Below are 27944 nucleotides of genomic sequence, written 5' to 3'. Positions count from 1 at the left end.
GGGGGGGGGAGGAGACCTCAACTGTCATACTTTAGGTGTCATCTGCCTTGTATTTGAGATAGGGTCTCTCTCACTTGGTGACTATAGATTGAGTTTAGTCAGTCGGCCCGACAGCCCCAGGAATCCACATCTCTCTGCCTCTCCAGTGGTGGGTTTACAAATACATGCCAGGTTCTCTTGCACCTGTGTTCTGATCATGGAATTCAGATCTTCATGTTTGTGTGGCAGGTACAGTACTCACTGAATCATCTCTCCAGCTTCTACTTTTGTTTTTGTAAATATAGCTTTATGGGAGCATAGTCGATGATGAGGACTCTAGGTGGTGTCTTGGGTTTGCCATAACAAAACACCATACACTAGGTGATTTATAAACAAAAATGTGTGTGTGTATAAGCAGATGCATGGATTTGTGCATGGAGGCCAGAAGTTAAGCTCCGATGTTGCTCCTGAGGAGCTATCCACCTTGTATTTTGAGGCAGGGTCTCTCTTGGCTGGGAAGTCTCACCTCTCTCTGCTAACTTGGAATGAGTATTAGGAATGCACATGGCCACACCCTGCCTTAAAATATTTTATCAATTATTTGACAATTTCAATTTTTTCTTTTTAAGTATATATTTTTTATTAAACTAACAAAATTTATTTTAAAATATACAACTCAGTATTGACATTTTTTAAGTCATCGAAATAATTTATAATAGTTAAATGCCTCTTAAATATATATGATATCTTCTGAAGCCAAAGTAATATGCACTCAACCATTTTTTAAAGTCTATTTGGAACATTAAACATGATAGAAGTAGAAAAAAATCTTTTATGAAGTAATCTATGAAAGAAAATTGTGACAAGTTCCTTATTAGACAGAAACTGTTCTTTCTCCAAGGGAGAATACTCAGCATAATTCTGGCTTCATAGAATGAATTGGGTAGTCTTCCTTCTGTTTCTATTATATGAAATAGTTTAAAGAATATTGGTATGAGGTCTTCTTTGAAGGTCTGATAGAATTCTGCACTAGAACTATCTGACCCTGGACTTTTTTTGGTTGGGAGACTTTTAATGACTACTTCTACTTTTTTAGGGTTTATGGGACTAGTTAGATGGTTTATCTGATCTTGATTTAATTTTGGTATTTGGTATCTGTCTAGAAAATTGTCCATTTCATCCAGATTTTCCAGTTTTGTTGAATATAGGCCTTTGTAGTAGGACTGGATGATTTTTTGAGATTCCTCAGTTTCTGTTGTTATATCTCCCTTTTCATTTCTGATTTTGTTAATTTGAATATTGTCTCTGTGCCCTCAGGTTAGTCTGGCTAAAGGTTTATTTACCTTGTTGATTTTCTCAAAGAACCAGCTTCTGGTTTTATTGATTCTTTGTATACTTCTTTTTGTTTCTATTTGGTTGATTTCAGCCCTGAGTTTGATTATTTCCTGCTGTCTATTCTTCTTGGGTCTATTTTTTTTCTAGAGCTTTCAAGTGTGTTGGTAAGCTGGTAGTGTGTGCTCTCTCCAGGTTCTTTTTGGAGGCACTCAGAGCTGAGTTTTCCTCTTAGGACTGTTTTCATGTGTCCCTTAAGGTTGAGTATGTTGTACCTTCATTTTTATTAAATTCTAAAAAGTCTTTAATTTCTTTATTTCTTCCTTGACCAAGTTATCATTGAGTAGGGTGTTGTTCAGCTTCCATGTGTATGGGGACTTTCTATTGTTTTTGTTCTTATTGAAGACCAGCTTTAGTCTGTGGTGATCTGATAGGATGTATGGGATTATTTCAATCTTTTTGTATCTGTTGAGGTCTGTTTTGTGACTGATTATATTGTCAATTTTGGGGAAGGTATTATGAAGTACCTTATATTCTTTTGTTTTAGGGTGAAATGTTCTATGGATATCTGTTAAATCCATTTGGTCCATAACTTGTGTTAGTTTCATTGTGTCTCTGTTTAGTTTTTGTTTTGAAGATCTATCCTTTGATGAGAGTGGGATGTCCAAGTCTCCCATTATTGTTGTGTGAGGTACAATGTGTGCTCTGAGCTTTAGTAGAGTTTCTTTTATGAATGTGGGTGCTTTTGCATTTGGAGCATAGATGTTTTGAATTGAGAGTTCTTTTTGGTAGATTTTTCCTTTGACTAGTATGAAGTGTTCTTCCATAGCTGTTTTGATAACTTTTGGTTGATAGTTATTTTTATTCGCTATTAAAATGGCTACTCCAGCTTGTTTCTTGGGACCATTTGCTTGCAAAATTGTTTTCTAGCCTTTTACTCTGAGGTTGTGCCTTTCTTTCACACTGAGATGTGTTTTCTCTATGCAGCAAAATGTTGGGTCCTGTTTATGTATCCAGTGTGTTATTCTATGTCCTTTTATTGGGGAATTGAGTTCAATGATGTTAAGAGTTATTAAGGAATAGTGATTGTTCTTCCTATTATTTTTGATGCTATTTTTATCTTTGTGTGGCTATCTTTTTTTTTTAACTTTTGAGATCTTTTTCATTTGAAGGTAATTTTAATGCTATTCACAAATATGCTATTTTTTATTATCTAATTCTAATTACCTAAAACACACATTGCAAACATACAAATGTCTATTTTCTCCACATGTCAGTGCCCATTCATTATTGTTTTGGAAATGGGGAGAATAGATTCCCCTTAAATTGCAAGTTAGTAGGTGTTTCTTACAGTTAACTTTAGCAAAATTCATAGAAAATAGTAATTAACAATGATCTTCTTTACTTGTTAACTCACAAGAAAACACTTTCAAAACTGTATTTTGTTAAAATTTATGTACTAAAACGTAGAAAAACTGAACTACACAAATATTGAAAAGTTAAAATTTCCTTATTTTTTTATTCCTGGTACCACTACCACAATTTACAAGGCAATATACCTGATGTAATGAAAAGAAAAAGAAAAAGCTACAACAGATAAAAGACTTCAGGAATGTACATCTAATTGACACTACATTGCATTAATGTATGACAGTCCTGAACAAGAAGGGTTCCTGTTTAAGCTGCAGTAACTTTTCTGACTATTGATCATTGTTCCTTCTGTGGCAGATTTTTACAGTTCCTCTAATGCATTTGGGATGACTATCTCAAAGTAACCTGCAGCTTTCCTGACAACTCCTAGCTCTCTCTCCTGCTAAGAACTGTAGCCATTTCTACTTTATTTTAAAACCTTCTGCTACCACATCCACCACTTCCAGCTCCAGATCTATAGCCACTACCATAGGGATTGCCTGAGCTTCTTCCACCAAAACTGCCCCCCTTCATAGGTCCATAATTTGATTGTTGCTGTCCACTATAATTTCCAAAGTCATTATATTTCCCACCACCTCCATAGTTACCTCCACCAAAATTTCCTCCTTCATTGCACTCATCATATCCTCCTCCACCGCCGTCATATCCACCACCTTGGTTCCCATATCCTGGTCTACCACCTCCGTTACCTCCTCTACCAGGATCACCACCATAGCTGCCACCATCACCTCCAAATCCATTATATCCACCATCACCACCTCCATAACTACCTCTGCTGCCACTACCTCCACCACCATAGCCTCCTCTTCCACCAAAGTTTCCTCCACGACTGAAGTCTCCTCCACCAACTCCAAAGTTTCCTCCATGACCCATAAAGTTGCCAAATCCACCTCCACAACCTCTCTGTGAGGCAGCAGACTGCATCTCTTGTTTAGAAAGGGCCTTTTTCACTTAATAATTATGCCCATTAATAGTGTGGTATTTCTGAACAACAATTTTACCAACTGTGTCATGATCATCAGAAGTTACAAAAACAAATCCTCTTTTGCCCACTCTGCCTGTCTTCCATAACTTCTATGGTTTCACTCTTGCCATACTTCTCAAAGTTGTCTCTCAGATTATATTCTTCTGTATCTTCTTTAATAGCACCAACAAAAATTTTCTTCAACTTTAAATGGGCATCAGGCTTTACAGAATCTGTAAATCCTGTAAATCTTTACAGCCGTTTCTCTAGAAACGGCTCTCTTTGGTTCCACCACATGCCCATCAACCTTGTGTGGCCGAGCACACATTGCAGCATCCACCTCTTCAACACAAGAGTAGGTCACAAAACCAAAGCCTCTGGAACATTTTGTTTGAGGATTTCTCATTACCACACAGTCTGTAAGTGTGCTCCATTTCTCAAAATGTTCTCTTAAGCTATCATCTGTGGTTTCAAAGCTCAGACCACCAATAAACAGCTTCCTCAGCTGCTCCGGTTCCTTTGAAACATGGCCCTCCATTCTGAGACCGGACTCACCTCTTCCAACTTGAGTTCAATATGGGACCGAGAGCATGGCTATCTTCTTTTGGGTTTGTTGAAAGAAGATTACTTTCCTGTTTTTTTTTCCTAGGGTGTAGTTTCACTCCTTGAGTTGGTGTTTTCCATCTATTATCCTTTGTAGGGCTAGATTTGTGGAAAGATACTGTGTAAATTTTGGCACGGAATATCTTGTTTTCTTCATCTATGGTAAATGAGGGTTTTGCTGGGTATAGTAGCCTGGGCTGGCATTTGTGTTCTCTTAGGATCTATATGAGACCTGCCCAGAATCTTCTAGCTTTCATAGTCTCTGGTGAGAAGTCTGGTGTAATTCTGATAGGGCTGCCTTTATATGTTACTTGACCTTTTTCCCTCACTGTTTTTAAAATTCTTTCTTTGTTTAGTGCATTTGATGCTTTGATTATTTTGTGACAAGAGGAATTTCTTTTCTGGTCCAATCTATCTGGAGTTCTGTAGGCTTCTTGTATGTTCATGGGCATCTATTTCTTTAGGTTAGGGAGGTTTTCTTCTCTAATTTTGTTGAAGATATTTACTGGACCTTTAAAGTTGGAAGTCTTCACTCTCTTCTATACCTATTATCCTTAGGTTTGGTCTTCTCATTGTGTCCTGGATTTCCTGGATGTTTTGAGTTAAGAGTTTTTTGCATTTTGCATTTGCTTTGACTGTTATGCCAATTTTTTTATGGTATCTTCTGCCCCTGAGATTCTCTCTTCTATCTCTTATATTCTGTTGGTGATGCTTGCATCTATGACTCCTGATCTCTTTCCTAGATTTTCTATCTCCAGGGTTGCCTCCCTGTGTGATTTTGTTATTGTTTCTATTTCTAGTTTTAGATCTTGGATGGTTTTGTTCAATTCCTTTACCTGTTTAGTTGTGTTTTCCTGCAATTCCTTAAGGAACTTTTGCGTTTTCTTTTCCTGTGTTCTCCTGTACTTTTTAAGGGAGTTATTTATGTCATTCTTAAAGTCCTCTATCATCATCATGAGATGTGATTTTTAAATCATACTCTTGCTTTTCTGGTGTGTTGGAGTATGCAGGCCTCACTGTGGTGGGAGAACTGGATTCTGATGATGCCAGGTAACCTTGGTTTCTGTTGCTTATGTTCTTGCCCTTGCCTCTCACCATCTGTTTATCTCTGGTGTTCTCTGGTCTTGCTATCTCTGACTGTGGCTTGTCTGTCCTGCAAGCCTGTGTGTCAGAACTCTTGGGAGACCAGTTCTCTCTGGCAGGAATGTGGGTATGGACAGCTGTGGCACAGGGTAAGCTCCATGGTGCAGACAGAAACCAGAAGGTTCTTGTCCCTGGCTGTTTCTTGGTTCCTGTGTCCTGATGGCTCAGGGCGGGTATCTCTTGGGCCAGCAATTTGAACAGGAGTGGTGGTCTTACCTGTGCTTACCGGCTTGTCAGCACTCCTGGGAGACCTGCTGTCCCTAGGTGTTATTTGGTTAAGGAATGCTATGGCACAGATCAGCTCTGGGCACAGACAAAAACCAAAAGGATCTTGTCCCAGGCTGCTCCTTGGTCCCTGTGACCTGAGGGCTCCAGATGGTTCCCTCTTAGCAGAAGTGGTGGTCTTAGCTGTGCTCACAGGCTTGCCAGCACTCCTGGGAGACCCACTTTCTCTAGGTGTTATTTGGGTAAAGGGTGCTGTGGCACAGGATCAGCTCCAGGCTCAGATGGAAACTGGAAGAATCCTGTCTCCTATTTGACAATTTCATACAATGTATTTTGATCATATTCACTTCTTCTGCTTGTTCTCTTAATGGCTCTCAGATTCCCCTTCCTGTCTACTTTTCTCCATCTTTGTGTCCTCTTTCAAAAAGCAAGCAAACAAACAAACTGAAAAATATCAATTTCAGTTTGTGCCACTATTTCTGGGTGTGAGGTACACCCTGATATTTATGGGGGTCCTAAAGATTGAACTTAAGTCTTTTTGTTCTCATAGCTCACCAGCTGCTGTCTCTCTAATTCCTCCCTCTCTAAAATAAGGTCACCGATCCCATTCATGTGGGCTCCGCCCCTTGTTCTATCTCCGAAGACCATCACTGTCTGGAATGAAACTTATGCTGACACATTTGGGAGGACCACAAGTATCCAGAATTGATTACCTTACTGATCTTTTACAGGGCTCGTGGGTTCATGTATTGCCTGGCTGTGTCCACTAACAGATCTGGGAACAGATACTCAACCATGGGAATTTATTATTCAAGTCTTGGTTTCTAAATTACATTTGTCATCTTAGAGAAATGGTTGGATCTGGGCCAGTGGCAGAGGAAGTACAGGATAAGCCTGAAATATCTTTTGGTATCACCAAGTCAGGAAATGCTCAAAGGATGGCCATCATATGTCAAAGGGCATAGAAGCCAGCTGTGCAGATTTTGCACCAGCCAATCTTTCCACTGTTGCAGAATCAAAACATCCAACAGGTAGAGATTAGAACTCATTGAGTAATGTGATAATCTTTGTAATCTATGACTAGGAAGAACAGAGTAAAGGAGAATGCCAGTGGTCAATGTAAAACAGACTGTGGGGTTAAAATAAAATCATCTGTTTTAACCACCATTATCATCATCCATTTAGTCAAAAACCTATAGGCAGTGTAAAACCAGTGAAGGAAAGTGTGCTGAGTGAGAATACATTTACATAGCCCAGGGCATTACTCCAAAACATACTGATGCAATACAAAGTGATGAGGAAAAGATCAGAGGCACGTGGGTGACCAGAGTAAATAGAACATAGTCACTCATTGTGGTCTGATGGGGACATGGAGAGATTTCTGTAACATCTACAGCCTAACAACGGAATCAGAGTCCTCTCCTGGGTATCACCAAATTAAGCAATATTCTGTGAGATAACATATGCTAAGTTTTCATGCAAGAGTATAAAAGACAAGGGAAGACCAAGAAAATGCTCTAGGTTGAGGACCAAAGAAATACTATAGGTGACCTTAGACTGTCATCACCCTGTCTCATAAGGTCAGAATGCAGACGCGTTATATATCAAGGTCAATTTCTTGATTCCAATAGTTGCATTGTTATATAGAAGTACTTGGCATATATATGCAGAGCTGTTTGGACCTCAGTTTTTAGTGTACCACTAAACTAATGGTCCCAGAAAGGGGGAAGGTGAGTATTTATTTTTTTTGCGATGAAGTGGGGGCCAGTGAGAAACTGTTATACTTATGGAAGGGGGAAATGATGTCAGAGATTATCTGGGATTTGCAGAAGTGGTAGGAGTATGAGAGAGAATTCGTGCTTCTAATGTCCTCAGCTGGGAAGATAGATTCCAGTAGAGATGTGGATGAGGGAACAGATGGCAGAGCAGTCAACTTAGGATGAAGAAGTGTCAATCTGCAGGACAAGGCAACAAATAGAAGTTCTTAGGATTGAGGTCTAAGAGAAGGCTGGGTAAGGGATTGGCAGGTCTGATGGAGAGGTGGGTGCTGGACCTGAGTGGTCTTCGCAGTGGACATGTTAATCAATGAGGCCTTCTTTGCCATATCCTAGTGCTATCTCTGGAAATAGAACTCCTCTTTGGTTCTACCCACAAATGTAAGTGCTATCTGGGGACAGTCTGGGGCTATCTAAGGATGCTCTGTGGTATCAGGGCCATTAGAAGTATCTTAAAGTGCACTGTAGAGATGTGGTTTAAACCACACTGTGGACTGTTTCATTTACTGTTGGGGTTTTGAGGCTGGTTTGTAAATGCTCCTGAGAATTGGGCTGATTCAGTCTAAGATGAGAAGGTAGATTCAAATGCCACTGCTCTGTCTGTGGTTTTGTAGCTGATCTTTAGAGTCATTTGTGGTTGGTGCTGTGGTCCTAAAAGCCGTGAGATGAGCCTGAGGTTGAATTACACATTCACCTGTGTTTCCTATAAATTTGGTTCATCTGAGATCTGAATTGCCACCAAGAGCTTAGATGCTATAGTCTACAGAGATGGAGAGCATGTTTCCTGCTCTGGAGGAATCAGTGTGGGAGTGGAGAGATGTGAATGGGTAAGTCTTAAGGAAACATGGGGACATTTTAATGGGACCTAGGAATGAGGGAAGGAGTGTCCCCAACTGTGTAGCCTCTAAGTCAAGAACTATGTGTGTCTTTAAGAACAGCACAGAGGTGATCAGACAGGGTTTGGGGAGGTACAGGAGCCTCACACAGACATAGAGATGGGATTTGTGTGCCTTCCTGCCAAGCCTGCTGGACTCTGAAGAGTATAAAATACACCAGGGGCCTTTGTGTCTGTAGATCTTCACATACCTATGTAAAGGGCTACCACAGTTTTCTAGATGTAGAGAGGCTTTCTAACCCCACAGCAAGGCTTCCTGCCTCCTAGATTTTTGGAACTAGGGAGTAACATACTGGTGGTACAGAGATCCTCATGAAGAATTTTGGTATGGAATGTGGGCAAGTGTGTAGTAAAATTAACTTTTTATTTTGAAAACAAAAACAAAAACCTCCAGATCTGAATAAAAGTAGAAAGTGTGGTACAACATCATCAGTGGTATTTTCTGCCACATTCATGGATGTCAGGATGCTCCAGTTGCTGTATGCTTCCAGCCTACATCCTGAGAGTGAGGACATTCTCCTACATATAGACAGAGCACTGCCACGTCCAAAACAGTCACCACTAACTCAGCAAGAACTTCCAACCCACAGTTCTTATCCAGAAATGGCTGCCTGGGCTGGGAGATAGCTCAACCCACAAAATATTTTGTGGCTAGATCACTATCCACAAAAGCATGTGGATCTGATTTATATTCCCAGAACCCGAAACAAGAAGCCAGGTGTGTGTACTTGTAATCCCAGTGCTGGAGAGGCAGAACCTGGCAGAGTATTGCAGTTCACTGGCCATCTAGCCTAGCTCACTTTGTAAGCCTTAGGTACTAGTGATAGACCCCGTTTCAAGACGTAAGGTAGGGGCTGGAGAGACACCTAGTGCTGCAGGCACTTGCAGCACAGCTATGAGGGCTAGATTGGGTGTGCCAGAAACCAACTTTTTGCTGATGGATATGAGGAGCCACCTGGAATTTCAGCCCTGGGAGACATAGACCCAAGCAAGCTGGCTGTTGAGACTAACCACAACGGGAAGCTCCGGGTTTGATCACGAAACCCCACGCCCTTGAATGAGGTGGAAGGACAATTGAGAATGATTCTTAATATCAATCACAGGAGGCATGTACGTGTGCAAATGCCCGTGTGTGCATACACCCACACACATGTATGCCATGCCCCATGGTGGGCAGCTCCTGAGAAACAATATCTGACATTTACAGCTGGCTTCCAGGTGTGCCAGAATGCAAGCGTACCCCTGCACAAACATCCATAACCACACAAAGTGATTGTCTGTGAAGGGGTTTCTAGATTGAGTTGATTGAGGTGGAAAGACCCCTCCTGAATATGGTGGTAACAGTCTGAGGGCTGAGGTCCTGGCTTAACGAAGACATAAAAGCTAAACTGGTATGAGCATTTATCATTCTCTGATTCCTGATTGCACCCACTATGTAGCCAGTGGCCCCCTCCTGCTGCTGCTGCCATTCCATCCCCACTGTAACAGACCATGAGCCAAAATAAACCCTTTCTTCCTTAGATTCCAGCAACATGAAAATAGTTAATATGGAGTTTGATTCAATGAGTGACAGTTTGCTGGTCCATGGAATAGTGGGGTCTGCCGACAACACTCAGAAATAAGGGAGTTAGTTGGCATTCCCAGTGTGCTTGATATTATATTCTAGGATTGTTCCCAAATAGACAGCCCTTAGACTTTGAAAGTAACCATCATTTAGAGAGGTTACTTGGATTCATTCCAGATCTATAGACAGGAAAAACCCTGCCTCAAGTTGTTTTTGTCTCTTTTTTTGTGCTTGTTAGGTTCAGGTGTAGATGATATTTTCAAAATGCATGGCCCTGGTGGCCTGTTTTCTCAGCAGCTGATGAAGACCGGCCTCACAGTCCGCAGCCAGGCTAGGCTGTGTGAGCTGCACAGTCAGCTGCAGAGGGAACTGTGTCTGTGTGAGCAAGGCCCTGCGTTCTCACTGATATCCTCTGGGTGGGGAAGCAGAAGCACTGGCTGGTGCAGATGGTCCTTTCAAGGGCAGGAGCTCCTGGAGGAAGTGGGAACTGCCCTTGGACCCTGGCGCTGGGCATGTGCGACTATGGCACACTCCCATTGCTCTCAAGCTTTTTCCCTCTCCCCTTCTTCACATGTAGGTTCAATTTGACCTTGTTTTATTTTAAGTTACTCAATAACTTGAGAGCATTAGGGAATTATTTTCTGAAATACACTAGCATTCTCAATAAAGCAATTTAATCTGATTCTTGTGACCCACATCAGCTAATGGTTTATGAGAAATCCGTTTTCATTTAAATCTGCATTTGTTGTTTAACTCCTACTATGGCTACATCTCTGGGAAGGCTGTCAGGGTATGCATTACTGTAAGGAGACTTTGTGTTGGCAAAAGCTGATGGATTTTCATAGAAGCCTTTGAATCAAAAGCAAAAGGAAGCATGCTTTCATTTCCTCTGACAAAATACCAACAAAGCCCACATAAGGAGAGATAGTTGTCTTGGCTCAATGTGTGAGCATATGAAGTGAGCGAGAAGTGGCTGGTTGTCTTGGACCCAAATTGAAGAAGCAGAGACGGTTGACATAGGTCATGCTTGGCAGAGTACCCTCATGTTTCTGCTATAAAGTGTCTTGGGTGGTGCATAAAGATACACCATGGTGTTCTAGGTGCCCATGAAACATCAGCTGACTGATACAGCTACCTTGGGGCCTCTGTTGATAAGAATGTCACATTGTAGTAGACTGAGAAACCAGATATACTGTCACCAAATTGCTAATGGTGTCTGAAAACACATTCTTGTGTCTGGCTAGGCATAAGACACATAGAAGAGCTCCTAAAATCCCACTGGTGTTATGAATTATCCTAAAGGACTCTTTCTCCTGCCTCTCTTGTCTACCTACCCCCTTTTTATGTGTATGTGTGATATATTCATATGGGAATGACAGGGGTTGAGGTGGGGTTAGGGTGGCAGTACACAGAAACCAGAGGTCTTCAGTTCTTCTCAACCTTATCTCAATGTTTTGAGACTAAATCTCTCATGATCCTGAAGCTCACCATTCCCAGACCGGCTGCATAGTAAGTCCCCAGTATCCTCTTGTCTCTGCCTTTCTGTGCTGGGATGACAGGCCCAAGTCTTTGTACCTGGATTTGTATGAGGGCACCATGGTTTTTAACACAGATCTTCCTGCTTGCCAGCAAGCACTTTACCCACTGAGACACCTGTAAATTTCCTCTTAATTATTTTTCATTTATAAAACATCTATCTGCTAAATGAGGCCCTTTCATATAATCCTAAGTAGATTTTGACTAACAATGATAAATGTAAGAAAAATAAAATAAAATAAAATAAAATAAAAAAGAAGAAAAACCAGGCAGTGGTGGCGAATGCCTTTAATCAGCACTTGGGAGGCAGAGGCAGGCAGATTTCTGAGTTCGAGGCCAGCCTAGTCTACAAAGTGAGCTCCAGGAAAGCCAGGGCTATACAGAGAAACCCTGTCTAGGAAAACAAAACAAACAAACAAACAACCTCCCCCAACAACAACAAAACAAAGATTAAATGTACTGTTGGGCTTTTTTTTTGTTTTTGTTTTTGTTTGTTTGTTTGTTTTGGCAGGGAAATGAAATCTGAAGTGAAGCCCACTATAAATTATTGGTAGGGTATATAGAATTATCTAGCTAGAATATGTATGCTCTTGGGAAAATGATTTTGCCTGGCTGAATTGAAATATCAATTTTCACCAAATAAGGTCTGTCAGTCATTTTAAACCCACTAACTCAGCACAAATAAATATTCTATAGTATAAAATGAATCTGCAGCTCTTTATGGTGAAGTTTGTTTTTTTTTAAATATACATTTTGTTGTTTAAATGCTTTGAGATAAGTGGCATGTATGTACCAACATTTTAAAAACCAAATCAGAAATATCCACACACTGTAAATCACAGTCCAAACTCTTTGCCTGTACAAATGCAAAATACCCGCAAACAAAACTGGCGCTGACCAAATGTATTGCTGGATGGGAAGAAATGGGTAAACTCTTGACAGTGGTTCAGAACTTGACTCTGTAACAAAACCAGCTCAAGGCTTAGGACTGTGTCTTTTTTTTCCCCAAAGATTTATTTATTTATATTTATATGAGTACATGGTAGCTGTCTTCAGACACACACCAGAAAGGGACGTAAGATTTCATTACAGATGGCTGTGAGCCACTGTGTGGTTGCTGGGATTTGAACTCTGGAAGAGCAGTCAGTGCTCTTAACCGCTGAACCATCTCTCCAACCCTTTTAGGACTGTGTCTTAATTTCAAGAAAATGAATTGGATTTGATGTGGCCTTTCTGTATGAAGATAGCTGTAGACCATGAGACCCATATATCCCCCCACATACACTCAACTTACAATATTGAGGCAATGAGTGAGATGACTCAGTGAGCAACAGTGCTTGCCACCAAGCCTGATGACGTGAGTTTGATTCCTGGGACCCATATGATGAAAGGGGGAAAACACACACACACACACACACAACAACAACACAGAGGGAAAGAGAGAGAGAGAGAGAGAGAGAGAGAGAGCACATGAGAGAGAGATATGCAAACACATACACATACATACATGTAGACACAGATACACATATACACATGTGCACACTACACATACATGCATATAAACACAGGGATAAACATGCCCATCCCCTTACCTCCCACACCCCCACACAGAGTGATTGTAGGCGCACATTTATTTTTTGCCTCCTAGAATGCTGAGTATTATTACTGCTAAGATCCAAGAAAGAGGGACCATCAGGAATGCTTGTTCACACTGGTGTCATCTGACCAACAAATGCTAACTCTGCATCATCTTCCAGATGGGCAAGCTTCATTCATGTATAAAGAAGAATCCGTTTAAAGTGCTCAAATTAAACATACAGCCAAGGAAACTCAATGGATTCTAGTGCTTCTCCTTGCTCCTGCTGTAACCACAGCCCGTGCATAGAGGCAATGGAGTTTTCCAGATCACAGCTGGCTCTGCTTGGAGTCAGTTGTCTTTGGAAATCTGAGAATGACCCCGAGGAGAGCCTTGCAGGCACTTCCCTTCAGCTCCTGAGAGATGGGAGGAAGCAGCATGCTCAAGGCTTAATCTTTAAAGACTCAAAATATTCATAACTCGGTCTTTTCCTTTATTGCTGTTTATGTTTTCTAAAAGGCTTATTATGAAAATATCTGATTATTGACTGTATAATAATCCCCTTCATGGACTCTTAGTTCCACATATAGAGAGCAATACCATAGGGATCATTCCCTAATAGATGCCTAATTATCACACAGAAGTTAAGGCCAGTTAGTAGACAGCTTGAAGACCCAAGGTGCAATGCCTATCTTTGCACCGGCAGATCTCTTACCTTCCCCTGAAAGTCTTTCATTGACTTCTTCGCTGTGGGCACTGTACACACACTGACTCCTTATTCTTGGGGAAACATGAAATTGGTTCCTTTGCTTAAAAGTCATTGTTTCCCCCAGATAGACCCAAATCACCAAATCTACACACTACTTCCCTAGCATCCCTTGCCTGACATCACTGCCTAATATTCCTCACTGCCTGAGCAGGAAAGACCCCCACTTTTTTCTCTTTAGATCCCCAAGCTTTAGAAATAGTATCATATATTTAGGAATACTTGAATTAATGCTACTCTGTGTTTTTCTGTATGAAGTATGAGTATGAAGTCAAACAAATATTTTATATCCAAAAACATCATGCTAGTCTATATACAAATATATACAGGCACTGTCAAGATGCCTCAGTGGGTAAAGGTAATTGCTGACAAGCCTAATGGCCTGAGTTTGATTTTTGAGACACACATGGTAGAAGAAGAAAGCTCCTAAAAATTATTTTTTGACCTACATATACATGCTGTTGTACCTATATACAGAGACACATTCACTCAAAATAAATAAATAATGTAGTTTTAAAAATAAAGTAAATATATACTTGGGGGTGGGTATTTAGACTAGGGAATTGAGTTAAAAGTCAGTTTGGGCTATGTAGGGGGATATGTCATAATAAAGTAAATAAATACAATCAGGATATTGTCAAACCAATTTCCTTTTTTTCTTTAAGATTTGTTGCATTATGATGAAAAAAGATACATAATTTCAATTTATCTGAAAACATAAATTGTTAACATTTAAATAGAATTACGTCACATTCTTCTTTCCCTTTTATACTTCAACTTCTCCCAGAGACCCTTTCAATACCTGCCATACCTTTTTAAAAAATTTTATTTTATCTTTAAAATTTATAAAATATTGTAACAATAAAAATGAGCATTATAAAAGTTGTTTGATATAAAACAACAATCAATTGAAAAGACTTATGTAGATGCTTGTCTCCAGCAATACTGAAAATATGTTTTTCCCAATATAAATTTTAAATATTCCAAACATATTAACTGTATGATATTTTAAAATAATACATCACTGTTAGTTTTTTTGAAAATGAACATAAATAAAGTCTTTTTGTTTGTTTGTTTGTTTTTTTGTTTTGTTTTCAGTAAAGCTTAAAATCTTGACTCTTACTGTGGTACAAACTCAAAATAAGAACAATTTTTAGACATTAGAGTTCATTGTAATAAGGCTGTACTTCAATGACCCTCACATCACCAAAGGATTTTACCTCCATAGTAGCTAAGCTGAGAATTGACAGTTCTGCTGCGCCAAGGAATGAATTGTAGGCACGATTTTTGGATACAGACTTCCTGCTATGGTCAAAGCTATTTGACTTGAGTGATTGTCTTCATTCTCAGCCCAGAGAGAACAGGTTACATTCATTTAAGAAATGGTATGTGTGTTAAGATGGTCTATCCATGAAGTCATTCACCAACTGTTTCAATGAACAGTGGTTCTGCTTGGAGAGTGGCACAGACATTAGGTGAGGGTAAGAATCTTGTTAATTGACTGTGATTATTTTGAAAAGCATTCATCTCAGAAAAAGAGTAACTTATAAAGTCATCTTTTTCAAAATTGATATAATAGTTTTAAATATCAAGCAAAGCATTCAATCTCACTCTTTGTTGTTCTTTCACAAGCCACCTCCCAAATTAATTGTCTACGTTTCTTTTGGCTGTATAAATAATTTTGAAATATGTAAGCTGTTCTGAAAACCATAGTATAGTGTAAAAACATTAAACAATCAATCCTACTAATAGAGAGGCTGAGATAGAAGCATGATTTCAAAACCATTATGTTGTACACAGCAAGACACTGTCACGTACAAAGAAGCAGAAAGTGTATATAGATTGTACAATATTGCACCTATTTCTCCAATTACCAAATTAGAGAGATGACTGAATGACAACCAACAAATTTTCTAATTCCTCTTATTTTTGAATTTCAATCTATTAGGATATGTTGGTAATATTAATTTTCATATTAAGAGTTATTAAGGAAAAGTAATTGTTACTTCCTGTTATTTTTGTTGTTAGAGTGGAATTATGTTTGAGTGGGTTTGTTGAAAGATTACTTTCTTGCTTCTTCTAGAGTGTTGTTTTGTTCCTTATGTTGGTGTTTTCCATCTATTATCCTTTGTAGGGCTGATTTATGGAAAGATATTGTGTAAATTTGGTTTTGTCATGGAATACCTTGGTTTCTCTGTCTATGGTGAGAGTTTTGGTGAGTATAGTAGCCTGGGTTGGCATTTGTGGATTGGCATTAGGGTCTGTATGACATCTGCCTAGGATCTTCTAGCTTTCATAGTCTCTGGTGAGAAGTCTGGTGTAATTCTAATAGGTCTGCCTTTATATGTTACTTGACCTTTTTCCCTTACTGCTTTTAATACTCTTTCTTTGTTTTGTGTATTTAGTTTTGTGCATTTGACTATTATGTGACAGGAGGAATTTCTTTTCTGGTCCAATCCATTTGGAGTTCTGTAGGCCTCTTGTATGTTCATGGGTATCTATTTCTTTAGGTTAGGGAGGTTTTCTTCTCTAATTTTGTTGAAGATGTTTACTGGCCCTTTAAGTTGGGAATCTTCTCTCTCGTCTATATGTATTATCCTTAGGTTTGGTCTTCTCGTTGTGTCCTGGATTTCCTAGATGTTTTGGGTTAGGAACTTTTCGCTTTTTCCATTTTCTTTGACTATTGGGTCAATGATTTCTATCGTATCTTCTGCCCCTGAGATTCTCTCTTCTATCTCTTGTATTCTGTTGGTGATGCTTGCATCTATGACTCCTGATCTCTTTCCTAGGTTTTCTATCTCCAGGGTTGTCTCTCTTTGTGATTTCTTTATTGTTTCTATTTCCATTTCTAGATCTTGCATGGTTTTGTTCATTTCCTTCACCTGTTTGATTGTGTTTTCCTGTAATTCCTTAAGGGGTTTTTGTGTTTCCTCTTTAAGGGCTTCTAACTGTTTACCTGCATTCTCCTGTATTTCTTTAAGGGAGTTATTTATGTCCTTCTTAATGTCCTCTACCATCATCATGAGAAATTATTTTAGATCTGAATCTTGCTTTTCTGGTGTGATGGTATATCCAGGACTTGCTATTTTGGGAGAATTGGGTTCTGATGATGCCAAGTAACCTTGGATTCTGTTTCTTATGCTTTTCTGCTTGCCTCCCACCATCTGGTTATCTCTAGTGTTACCTGCCTGGCTATATCTGAGTGGAGCTTGTTCTTCCTGTGATACTGGTTGTTTCAGAAACTCCTCGGAGTCAAGCTGTCTCTGGGATCCTGGGATCCTGTGATCCTGGGGCCATTAGAGCACCTGGGAGTAGAGCTTACTCTGGGTTTTGTGGGACTGGCTGCAGAGTTGGCACCCAAGGTCTGCTTAGAGCATCTGCCCAGACAGACAGGAAGGAACCGGTGCCACTGGACTGATAGAGTTTCTGTGTGCCTGGGTCCCATTGGTCCCAGTTACTCCCGGTGTTGGGACAGATGTGTGTCCTCTTCACTTCTGATGCTATGACCCTGGGTGTGCTAGAGCACCTGGGAGTGGAGCTTCCTCTGGGTTTTGTGGGACTGGCTCCAAACTAATTTCCTAAGGGAAACTGTGGATGAGTTTCAAATTCACAATTGCAAAAATAGAAGATAGGGCAGAAGCTGCAAGAGGTAGGGGTGAGGGCAGGTGGATCTGTGAAGTTTGTAGGATGATATAGTTATTACAGGGATGAGGCATTTGTCAGAACCATAACTACATACTTTAAATGTGTGTGCCTTATTGTTAATTAACTTTGTCTCAAGTTTGGATTTTTAAAATATGTTTAAGAAAACAGAAGAAATCTTTTGAGTTTATCACTAGGGTGAGAAAGACAGTTAATGATGGATAGCATTGCTTTGCACCACTGTTCAATATCTACTCTCAGGGTTTGGACTGTTTTTTTTTTTTTCTTCCCTTCTTACTTTGCCTAAATGGGAAATCAACCCTCATTGAGTAACTGCAGCTGGAAGTAAGAGAAAGTAATGAGCAAACTGACAGCTGACTCCTGGAGGTGCTTAATTTTAGTGCCAATGCCTTCAGGGATTCTTTGCAACTCCTGCTGGAGTCTTAACTCAAGGTATGAATCATGAGTGTTGAGGGTAAGCAGGAAGACTGTGGCAACACTCTGCTCAAAGAGAAGAGCTCTGTATGGCTCCAAGTTCACTTATTTAAAAGGGTGTCTGAACCCCACCAGGCTTATAAGTTTCCATCCTTAACCAGCTTTGCCATTGAATGTTGCTTCAGTTAGTTTAAAGGAGCTTAAAAGTGTGTGTGTTTGTGTGTGTGTGCACATGCACACTCATACATGGATGCTTGTACATACGCATGTGTATATATGAATACATGAGTATGTACGTGCACATACATGCGTGTGCATGTATAAATGTGTATAAGTAAAATTGTCTTCACAAACAAGTGGGGCTTGTTTGTTTTGTAACTCAGAGCTTTCCCTCCATGCTTCTCCTACTAGTCTTGGGATACCTGACTCCAGTGAACCTCTGTTTGCCATGAATTATACATCCAAGAATGTTTGATGTGTTTGAACATTTGTATAATACCTTCCTGCATCAATGAGGGCTTTCAAGAAAGACAAGACAATAGGATATAGATACAGAAAGGTGAGAGTGAACAGGATGATGGTGTCTGAGGTGGTGTGGTACTCCTCCATAACACGCTCTTTTGTAGAGCAAAGACTAAGGAGTCTGAATCTGTATCAATTCTTGCCACAGAGATTACCTGTTAAGCTAGTTGGGGATAGGTGTCTCCAGTTATAAACTGAGTGTAGAGAACTGGGGGTGTCTTAGGGTAAAACCCTAAGACATGGTATCTGCTGTGAACAGATACCATGACCAATGCAAGTCTTATAAAGGACAACATTTAGTTGGGGCTGACTTACAGGATCAGAGGTTCAGTCCATTATCATCAAGGCAGGAACATGGCAGCATTCAGGAAGGCATGCTGCAGGAGGAGCTGAGAGTTCTACATCTTCATCTGAAGGCTGCTAGCAGAATACTGGCTTCCAGGCAACTAGAATGAGAGTCACCCATGCCTATAGTGTCACACCTACTCCAACAAGGCCACATCTTCTAATAGTGCCACTCCCTGGGCCAAACATATTTAAATCATGACAGGGGGCTAAACTGCTAGGGACCACTGACACTCAGCGCTCAGTGCCACAGTGCCTGAGTTTTGTAAGTGCAGTAGTATTGGAGCTGTTGGTGAGGTGAAGTTTTCCTATCCTATCTTAGGAGCAGTTTCTGGGGCCTGTGAATTATACTGACAGAAAGCAGATTACAAGAGACAAATATTTGTTTAGCATGTGACTTGTGCTTGATGGAGGAGTAACTGGAGGGGTTGGCTGGGATGCTGAGTTGAGTAGGGGAAAGGGCAATGGGGAGCAGTGGGAAAGACAACTGAGGAATGTTAGGAAAGACAACTGGGTTTCTAGGAGCATGAATTGGAGGTTAGAGTGTGACAGTGGTGGTCAGGGTCTTGAGACTCAACAGAAGGCATTTATAGCTACTCTTGCCCTTTGTCCTGGGACGAAACTGCCCTAGAGTGGGAATTCATCAGAATTTCTCAGAGACTTTAATTTTAGCCAAATGAGGGGTGCTCTAAGAGGGCTTAGTTTTCATCTGTTGACCCCCATACACACTCAACTTGAAGGATCATTGTACTCAACTTGAGAGTGTATGCCAGTTTACTCTTTATCCGTGACGGCCTTTACATCCTGACTACATACTGTTAAACTGAGAATCATTCCAATCATTCCACATACCTAGAACCTACTAAGAGTCAGTACTTAGTACCAAGGATACCACAGCAAAGCCACTATTTCTGTGAGGTAATGAGACAGCACTAAAAACCTTAGTTATGCTTTCAGATCTTGTTCTCTCTCTCTCTCTCTCTCTCTCTCTCTCTCTCTCTGTCTCTCTCTCTCTTTCTGAATTTGAGGTTGGATTAAAAACAATGAGGAATGGTAGGGCCTCATGGTGCACTTCCTATAATCCCAAAACTTAAAAGACAGAGATAGGACAATAGAGAACTCAAGGCCATCCTGGACTACAGAGTGAGACCCCATCTCAAAGTCAATACAGCAAAATTCAGGACTGTGGGGTGGGTGTGTTCACTTTGTGAAACTATGGGTGAATATACACAGTGGTAGTCTAGCATGCAAAGGTTCCTGGATTTCTATCCCAGCACCACAGAAAGTATATATTTGCATAGGAGTTTGGGTGTCCTCAAAGGTTCTGGATGGCCTACACATGAAAATTAGGGGCTATTGAGGTCCCTACCTAGGGAGGCCTTTGGTTTCTGGGAACTTGAATAATATCTTTGGAGCTGAGCCCCATCAACTCATGCAGAGTGAGTGTCTGTCAGATCATCACAGCCTTGGTCCCCAGCAATGAGTAAAGCTTGGCTTTGGACATCTTCACTATCTGTGTTGATACATCCCTAAAGTCTTACATCTGCTCCCCAGGATAATGCTTAGCTTAATACAGAAAACGCCAGTGTCCTTCCTTCTAACCTGCTCTTCATAGTAGAGCCTTAAGGTCCAGTCTTCTCTCTGTTTCTAATGAGCAGCAAGAGTTCATCAGTAGTCCTGGCTGACTCCCTTTATGGTTAGTTATATGTACATGCCATTGGAGAAAAAAAATCTCCTTTCTGCCTGCTCCTGCTCTGTTCTGTTCTTCTCTTGACACAGCTCTTCCCTTCAGAATGTTCATCCAAGCTCTAAAAGGTCAGGGACACTTGTTTGCCATTTGCCATGGTGTTCCTAGTGCCCTGAAAGATGATTGGCATGTGGTTCTCAATAGACATTAGTATACTTGTGTGAACTGCCTTGTCTAATGGATGTGCAAATCCTTAGGAAGACTTAGCCTCTTTGTTTACCATCTCGTTGACTTTATCGATTTGCCAGACTCCTCACTTACTCCAATCCTGCTCACATTCTGGCAGCCAGGCAAGTTCTGGAGCTGGCATCTTTTATCATTTCTTCCCTCTGGGGAACCTGGGCTCCCCTGACAGTCTTTTATAACTATTCTTTACTTTGTTACCATCAGCAACTTTTTCTTGGCTGTTACTTGGATATAGAGCAAATAAAGACAATGGGGAGTGATGGATGAATAAAGACCGAGCAGAGTGATGAGGGATGGCACATGTAAGTTTGGCCTCTTGCAGGAGACCTGTGGCCATGCAGCTTCATTTTTTTCCGAGGTAGATTTGGGTTGCTTGGGCTAGTTGGGATGACAAGGATGTCTTACTTGATCCAGGAAGGGCACTGATCAAATGTTAAAAGGTTATCATTGTTTCTGGGAACAGTGGTGGTGTTTCTGCAAGAGCCTTAGCTCTTGCTGAATGCATTCTTTGGGGACAAAGAGAGTAATTAATGCATGCATCAGTTACCCTGCTGTGGCTGTGACCACAGTACCTAAGCGACTTAAAGAAGGAAAGGTTTGTGTGGGTTCTGATTTAATGAGATCTCAGTCTATGCCTACAAGGGATGCCATCATGGAGTTCAGTGGTGTGCATTCTGCATAGGTTCCTCATAGCAGACCGGAAAGCAGACAGAAGCCTGCCCCATGATCTTCTGAGAGGGAAGCCCCACTTCCTAAAGGCTCCACAGTCCAGCATATATATAATATACATATATATATATATGTATATATATGTATATACACATATATGTGTATATATATATGTGTGTATATATATATATATGTGTGTGTGTGTGTGTGTGTGTGTGTGTGTGTGTGTGTTACCAATACCATCTACTTGAATTATTGTTTTATTGCTCAGTATACAAGGCATCAACTGAACAAGCATGCTGTTGGAAACCTAGCAGCATACCATATGATGCTTTTACTAAAAAGTCCTTTAAGGCACCATCTAGTCCAGATGCAATTAGACCAAGGTAACTTGCTATTTAAGAGTAGAATTATATCTAAAATCTTTATCTCCTGTTGCAAATGGTATTGATTGTTGGTTAGATATTCAAACAAAACCAGTGATCATCATAATTTGTGTAATATTGAATGTGGCTTTAGTGGGTAAGTGTCTTGGTTATAGTACTCTTTGTTAGCATGTAGTAACAGCTTGTGGCTAGGTCTGGTGCATTTTTCTTTTGCTAATTTGACTTATACCGAGCATATCACACCTTAAACAAACACCACCTCTGGCAGCCATGGCTGCATGGTAGGTTAGGTTTCTCAGTGAGAGGATTGTCATGTACTACTACAGGGCTCCGAGCCATGGCATGCCCTTGGCTCCATGGCATATACAGGCATGTAGGGCAACTAGGCTGTAGCTAGGACAGTGACTATGTGGTGAGTAAACTTCAGGAGGTGGGGCTCACCTGGTGGAAGGTTGCTGGGGGCAGTGAATATCATAGGTATTCTGTTACTTTTCTTCCTGTTTAACCACTGAAACTCCCGCCCCACCACCACCACTTCTGCCACCCTGTCAACCACCAGCACTGTCAGCATTTCCTGCACCATTTTTCTCCATCATCTAAGACTTTTACAGGATAGCTTTTTTAAAGGATGGCCTCTTAAAGTACAAAAACTCAGAATACTCCAAAGGGAAATTGAATAAAGATTGGAACGTATGCAGTGGATCCTCAATTGAACTTTGTCAAGATACAGTATCCACTGCCTCACTGCATCAAAGCTGTAGCTCTTGTTCCCCCAAGAAGCCTGTTGATGTATGAAGGACCCCATGTCCTGGAAGGACTGTTCCCTGCTGCAAGAAAGCTAGAAGCCAAGGACTTGCCTGTTACCAGGCCATTTCCTTTCTGGCCATTAATTGGGTACATTTGTTATGACACACTACAACAAGTAAGTAGTCTGGCCAGCTGAAATACCAGATAATACCGAATGATTTTTTTTTTTTTTTTTTTTTTTTTTTTTTGCCCAATCTCATTTCAAATATCTCACTCAAGCATCAGATAGATGGCCTATCTCAGAAAGATAAGCCATTTCAGTAGAAAAAAAGAGATAAACAATGTAGCACAAAGTTCAATCTTTGAGACTTCTTTTAATGCAACCATTAAATTTAGGTCTTTCTGTAGAACATCAAAGGTGGGCAGTATAGATCAAGTGGATGTAACCACTTCATGCTATGGTTCTCCAGAGGCTTCCTGGTTAGCTCCAAAGCTGAGGATGCCTAACTGTGGATGAAGTGAGCCAACTCGGATTGTCTAGTTCCTCAGCATCTACTCATGTTCATGTATAGGTTCATGTGCCTGTACTTGTACAAAGCTATTAGACTGTAAAACGTCAAAGTCACAGACCTTTGCTATTTCACCTCCCACTACATTTATGCAAGTATATCACCATACTTGTATTTTCATAAAGATGTACAAATCACAAAGTAATACTAAATAGTTCCAGATCCCTGATACCAAAGGTCCCTAAAGCTATAGTAATACCCCTCACAGACCTTAGTTGATCTGCACAGTGTACAAAAGATATTGTACATATAACCAGGTACTGTTTTATGAAAACATGCTTGAAAATAAGTTTTGTCTTGAAAGCTGTTTCCTTGGCCACTGTTCCTTGTTGTGTGGTCTGTTTTTTTCTCTTTGATCTTTACTTTAGGTTCTTTGAAAAAATAAATTGCAGTGACACTTAACAAATTGGTCCAATATCTTCCAGCCTATACTTGTTCTTGTGAACTCTACCTAAGTTCTCACTCCCTTTAAAGTTTCATGAGTATTTTATTTGAGTACCCCATCTTGCTCTCAAGGAAGGCAATGCCAAACTCAACTTCCCAAGGCCATTGCTGGTGTGCATGTTTGTATAACATACTTGGCAGGAGCTTTGAACTTCTTCTCCAGCCTCAGTGGACAGAGCTCTTGTTCTCTCTTCTGGATCGGTGCCTTGCTTCTCTTGACTTCATGATGAAAGAGAAGAGAAGAGTGATTCATCATTAGCTTCAGGCCACAGCCTCAGATGTTTTCTTCGTTCTACGTAACTAATCACCATCATTCCTAATCGTGCTCCAGAAAACAAACTATAATACCATACACCTGGGCTGAGTATAGAACAAAGCTGCGTGTAAATTAGAGCTGCCATTGTCAAAAAGGCTTTAAGATGTGTACCATCAAAAATAAGACCATGTTTCCACTCTGCTTTGGCGGAACTTGGGTGGAGTTGGAAATTGAGTAGCAGACTCTAATTTTAAGGGAACTTAGCATTAAAATTAAGTGAACATTTCTCTGAGCATGAATTCGTGAATCAGGTTGCATGTTGGCTTTATTGAAAAATGATGGTGCTGCAGGCCATGGAGCAGGGCCAGCAGGAAGATTTGCATTTGTTCTGGCATGCTGTGTAAATGGTATTTTTCTGATAACCAGAAAGAGCCTGTGGGTACTTTTCCTGGGCAAATCCCAACTGCAATGCTCTGAGCAGAGAGGTAAACTCACTTGACCTTCATCCAGGCTCTACCATCTCCACTGGGCTGATGAGGTCACATAGGTTCAGAGAGGTTAAGTGACTTGCCTTCCTGTCGTAGTCAGAGGTGACAAAGACAGAGATAAGAAAACCAGACTCATTCTACCTTGCTTTGCACTCATTATAATGTTCCCAGAGCCATTACTTAGAAGGTGAAGTAAATTATATGGAGGGAAGATTAATCAGTACATTGACGTATTTGGTTTGGTACCATGAAACATTTGTTTCCAACTGTGTTTACAGTGATGGTGCTTTCTTGGGTATAGTTGTTAAGAAATGGTGTTTCATGAATTTCAGCAATCTGTCATTTTAATAGTTTCCTGTGATTTTTCTTCCTGCTACCATAGCTCAAAGTAGCCTCTCCTCTCTATATATTCACATCTACTGGTCATGCTCTTTTCCTCATGTGTGCATTCACATACATGAGTCATGCTATGGCTTGATCTATATCAGTGAGTTTGACACTAAAAGTAGCTAAGAGTGTGATTCATAAACATACCTTGAGGAGTTTTGGTTTTGCTTTCTTTTAGAAAAATAAAGTAATTATCCCAGGTACACAGAAGGAGTGTTACTGGATTCACATCTAGCTGCTCACCAGCCAGAAGCTAGTGCTTAGCAGACAAAACTTCGGGAAGGAAGATTGCAAGATTAATTGGTGGCAGGCATCCTGAGAAGATGGCAAGGCTGTTGTCTTCATGGGCAGCTCGGGCACTGAAAACGTTTTTTTTTTTTTTTTTTTTTTTTTTTAAGAGAGGGAAAAAAGGAGACAAGGACCAAGAAGACAAGACCCCAAGGTCTTCCTTCTAGGGGCATGTGTGTCGCCTTTTTTGTTTGTGCTTCTGCAAACCCTACCTTCTGGGGCTTGTTCCTGTAGTTCCTTGAGCAAATGTCCCTTCTCTACAAATTCAACCTCACAGCCATTGACACATTCCATATCAGTTGATAGAGAATAAGGACAATGACCTGCTCTGATGTAATTTGAAGCTTGCCATGTTATGGGTTTTATAAATCTACAGCAGTTAACATCGTAATAATTTAAGGCATAAGGGAGGGCAGAGGGAAGACCAGCCACAAAGCAGTGACCACCTCTCCAGGACTTGACCTCTCTATTCTGGAGCAATGTAGCCACTTTCTTTTTTCTTGAGCCCATGGCTCACATTCCTATAACTATCCTTAATTCTCTTGTGTTCCACATTGACTTGCCCACTGTGGTTTAAATACCTTACTGGAACTTGCTGTGGCATATATCCTAAGCAAACTCATTGCACATCACCTCTGTTTCTCTCAGTGACACAGTGATGTCCCTTTCACAGCTGCTTTGACTTCATGTTGTGATCTCTTCATTGCCAATTATTGCCTGACCCTACTCTATTCAAGTAAGAACTCAGTTCTCTTTAAGGGGATGGTGGCTACTGAGATTTTGACTAGGCTCTGATGAGTATATGGGTAACACAAATTGGACTTGGGTTTTTGGGGGTGTGGTTCACAAGGATAGGAGGGGGGACCCGGGAGGAATGGAAAGCAAGTGCTGTAAAATCTGATTAACAAATTAGAACTATAGTGTTGTGGAGAATTTGAATGTTACAGGTCATCCAGAGGTTATTAGCTGTAGCCCTGAAACAACCATTCCTTTTCCACCTCTGTGTCAGAACTGACATAGTGTGACTATATCTAATGATAGAGAAGCAGTTACAGCAAGACAGAGGTAGCTTTCCTATAGGTCTAAGATGCCATTTGATGGTGTTCTTAGCTTATGGGCTGGAGCAAACTAGTGGTCTGCTATACCCACCTCTCTGATGTGGCCAATATATTTTAAGCATGCCTCCATTTCTATGTTCAGTGAAACTGTAAAACTCTTTCCATGCTGAAACAATGGAATTTGGGGTAACCTAAATATGTGTTCCCAGGCCATGGTCAGTTAACATGGCTCCAGGATAGACTACCCCTTATTCCTTTTTAGATGAGGGCTGTGCTTTTTTGTGTCAATGTCCATAAAACCTCTTAGCATATTGCATAGACATCATGTTTACTCAAGCCATGGCTCCTCTCTGTCCAACCTAATAGTCTATTCACAGATCATCCCCATCTGACCCAGCCAGATCAGTCTTACTCTTAAACTTCTTGGTGTTTTCCCATTGCCTGCTATAAAGCCCCATGCCTGGCACATGCTGCTGGCCACAGTACTCAGTCTATAGCCTGTGTTGTCTTCTATCCCTGAAGGGTCTGCTTTCCTGGCCTAGGGAAGAGAACTCAGAGTGTAGGCGTTATAGAAAGTAACTTGTTTATTTTATCTTTGCTATACTGGAGATAATCTGGGACTTCACTCTATCACTGTACTATTTTTCCAGCCCTTAATTTATCTGTTGATGATCCTAGACATTGAATCCCGGACTCACGACATGCTAGGGAAACATTCTAGTGCTGTGTTGGAGTTTCTTTCCTTCGAAGGTGACTGTGTCAAATACCGAACATAAGAGAAAGGGTACAACTGTAAAACTCTTTGAGAAGACACACCTGCAAGTCACCCCAGTATTAGATCAAGCTCTCTAATGTGGGAGGTGGAGGAATCACTAGGTCATGGATGTGGTCTTTTTCTTCCCTCGACATCTTTTACTCCTCCAACTTTTCTGGTGTAACAAAGCGTATGTAGTTACGGCTCCCAGCTCTAATTTGGGACTATATGTAGACAGACAGTAAGTCTTAGCTAGAAAGACAGATCTAAAACCTCAGGCAGAGTGACATGCACTTGTAATCCTAGTGACAGCACATGGGAGGTGAAGGTAGGAGGGCCCCTGGCAGCTTGCTAGCAGGAGGGCTCACTAGCCAGCTATGTCTAGACTGTTGGTGAAATTCCAGGCCATTGAGAGATGGTGTCTCAAAAAGTAGAAGGTGACTGGAGGTTTCCTGTGGCTGCCACATGCATGTGAACATGCATGAAAGGGATGTGCTCAAACATATATGCATATTTGTACAGTGTTGGACACAGACTTACCTTGTACATGATAGACTCCTCAGATCAGTGGCTAGAGATGTTGTTGGTTCTGATATGGACTTTAGGAATGTTGTATTGTTAATTTTAGATTTAGTAACATATCAAAAATAGGTGCTTTTAACATACAAGTATGGGTCTCTTTTAATTGTTTGATTTTATCAGTGATTAAGTTTTGTATTGTATGTCTATTATGCATATCCTTCATGAGGCTCCTTCTGCCTTGTTTGAGGCAAGGTCTCTCTTGTTTTCGCTACTGTGCTGTGTGCTAGCTGGCCTCATTTTTCCAGCTAGTTCTGTCCTTGCTTCTGATCTCACTATACTTTAGAATGCTGGTATTACAGATGTGGGCTGCCAGCTGCAGCTTTGGTGACTTTCATGGGTTCTGTGATCTGAACTGAGGTTGCCAGGCCTCCATAACAGGCGTGTTTACACTCCGAGCCATCTCTTTTTGCAAAGTAGGTTGTTTTTCATGCATTCTAAAATTTTATTTTAACAATGTATATATCTAAGAGGATGATTGTTTTTTATTTCCCAAAGGAAATTAAATTAGAAACATAAAACGTTCAGGCAAACAGTTCTTTCCAGAATCATGGCTCCATGCAAAAAAGCAGAATATGGGTGCTTTCTAATATGGATGCTTTCTGGCAGGAAGCCAACCTGGGCAGCCTTCCTTGAAAACCTGAGGGCACAGG

General features: G+C 40.7%; 1 protein-coding gene and 1 pseudogene across 7 annotated transcripts in view; one reads left to right on the top strand and one right to left on the bottom strand.

Annotated features, from left to right (window-relative positions):
• The window catches only part of Rnf152 (ring finger protein 152), an 84029-nt gene that overhangs the window by 46922 nt on the left and 9163 nt on the right, over positions 1–27944 (top strand). The gene's annotated exons all lie outside the window — the stretch shown is intronic.
• LOC116097087 lies at positions 3154–4244 on the bottom strand (annotated as a pseudogene).

The sequence above is a fragment of the Mastomys coucha genome, unplaced genomic scaffold (assembly GCF_008632895.1).
Source record: "Mastomys coucha isolate ucsf_1 unplaced genomic scaffold, UCSF_Mcou_1 pScaffold1, whole genome shotgun sequence".
Taxonomy (NCBI): Eukaryota; Metazoa; Chordata; class Mammalia; order Rodentia; family Muridae; genus Mastomys; species Mastomys coucha.
This window is presented reverse-complemented; position numbering and strand designations above follow the sequence as displayed.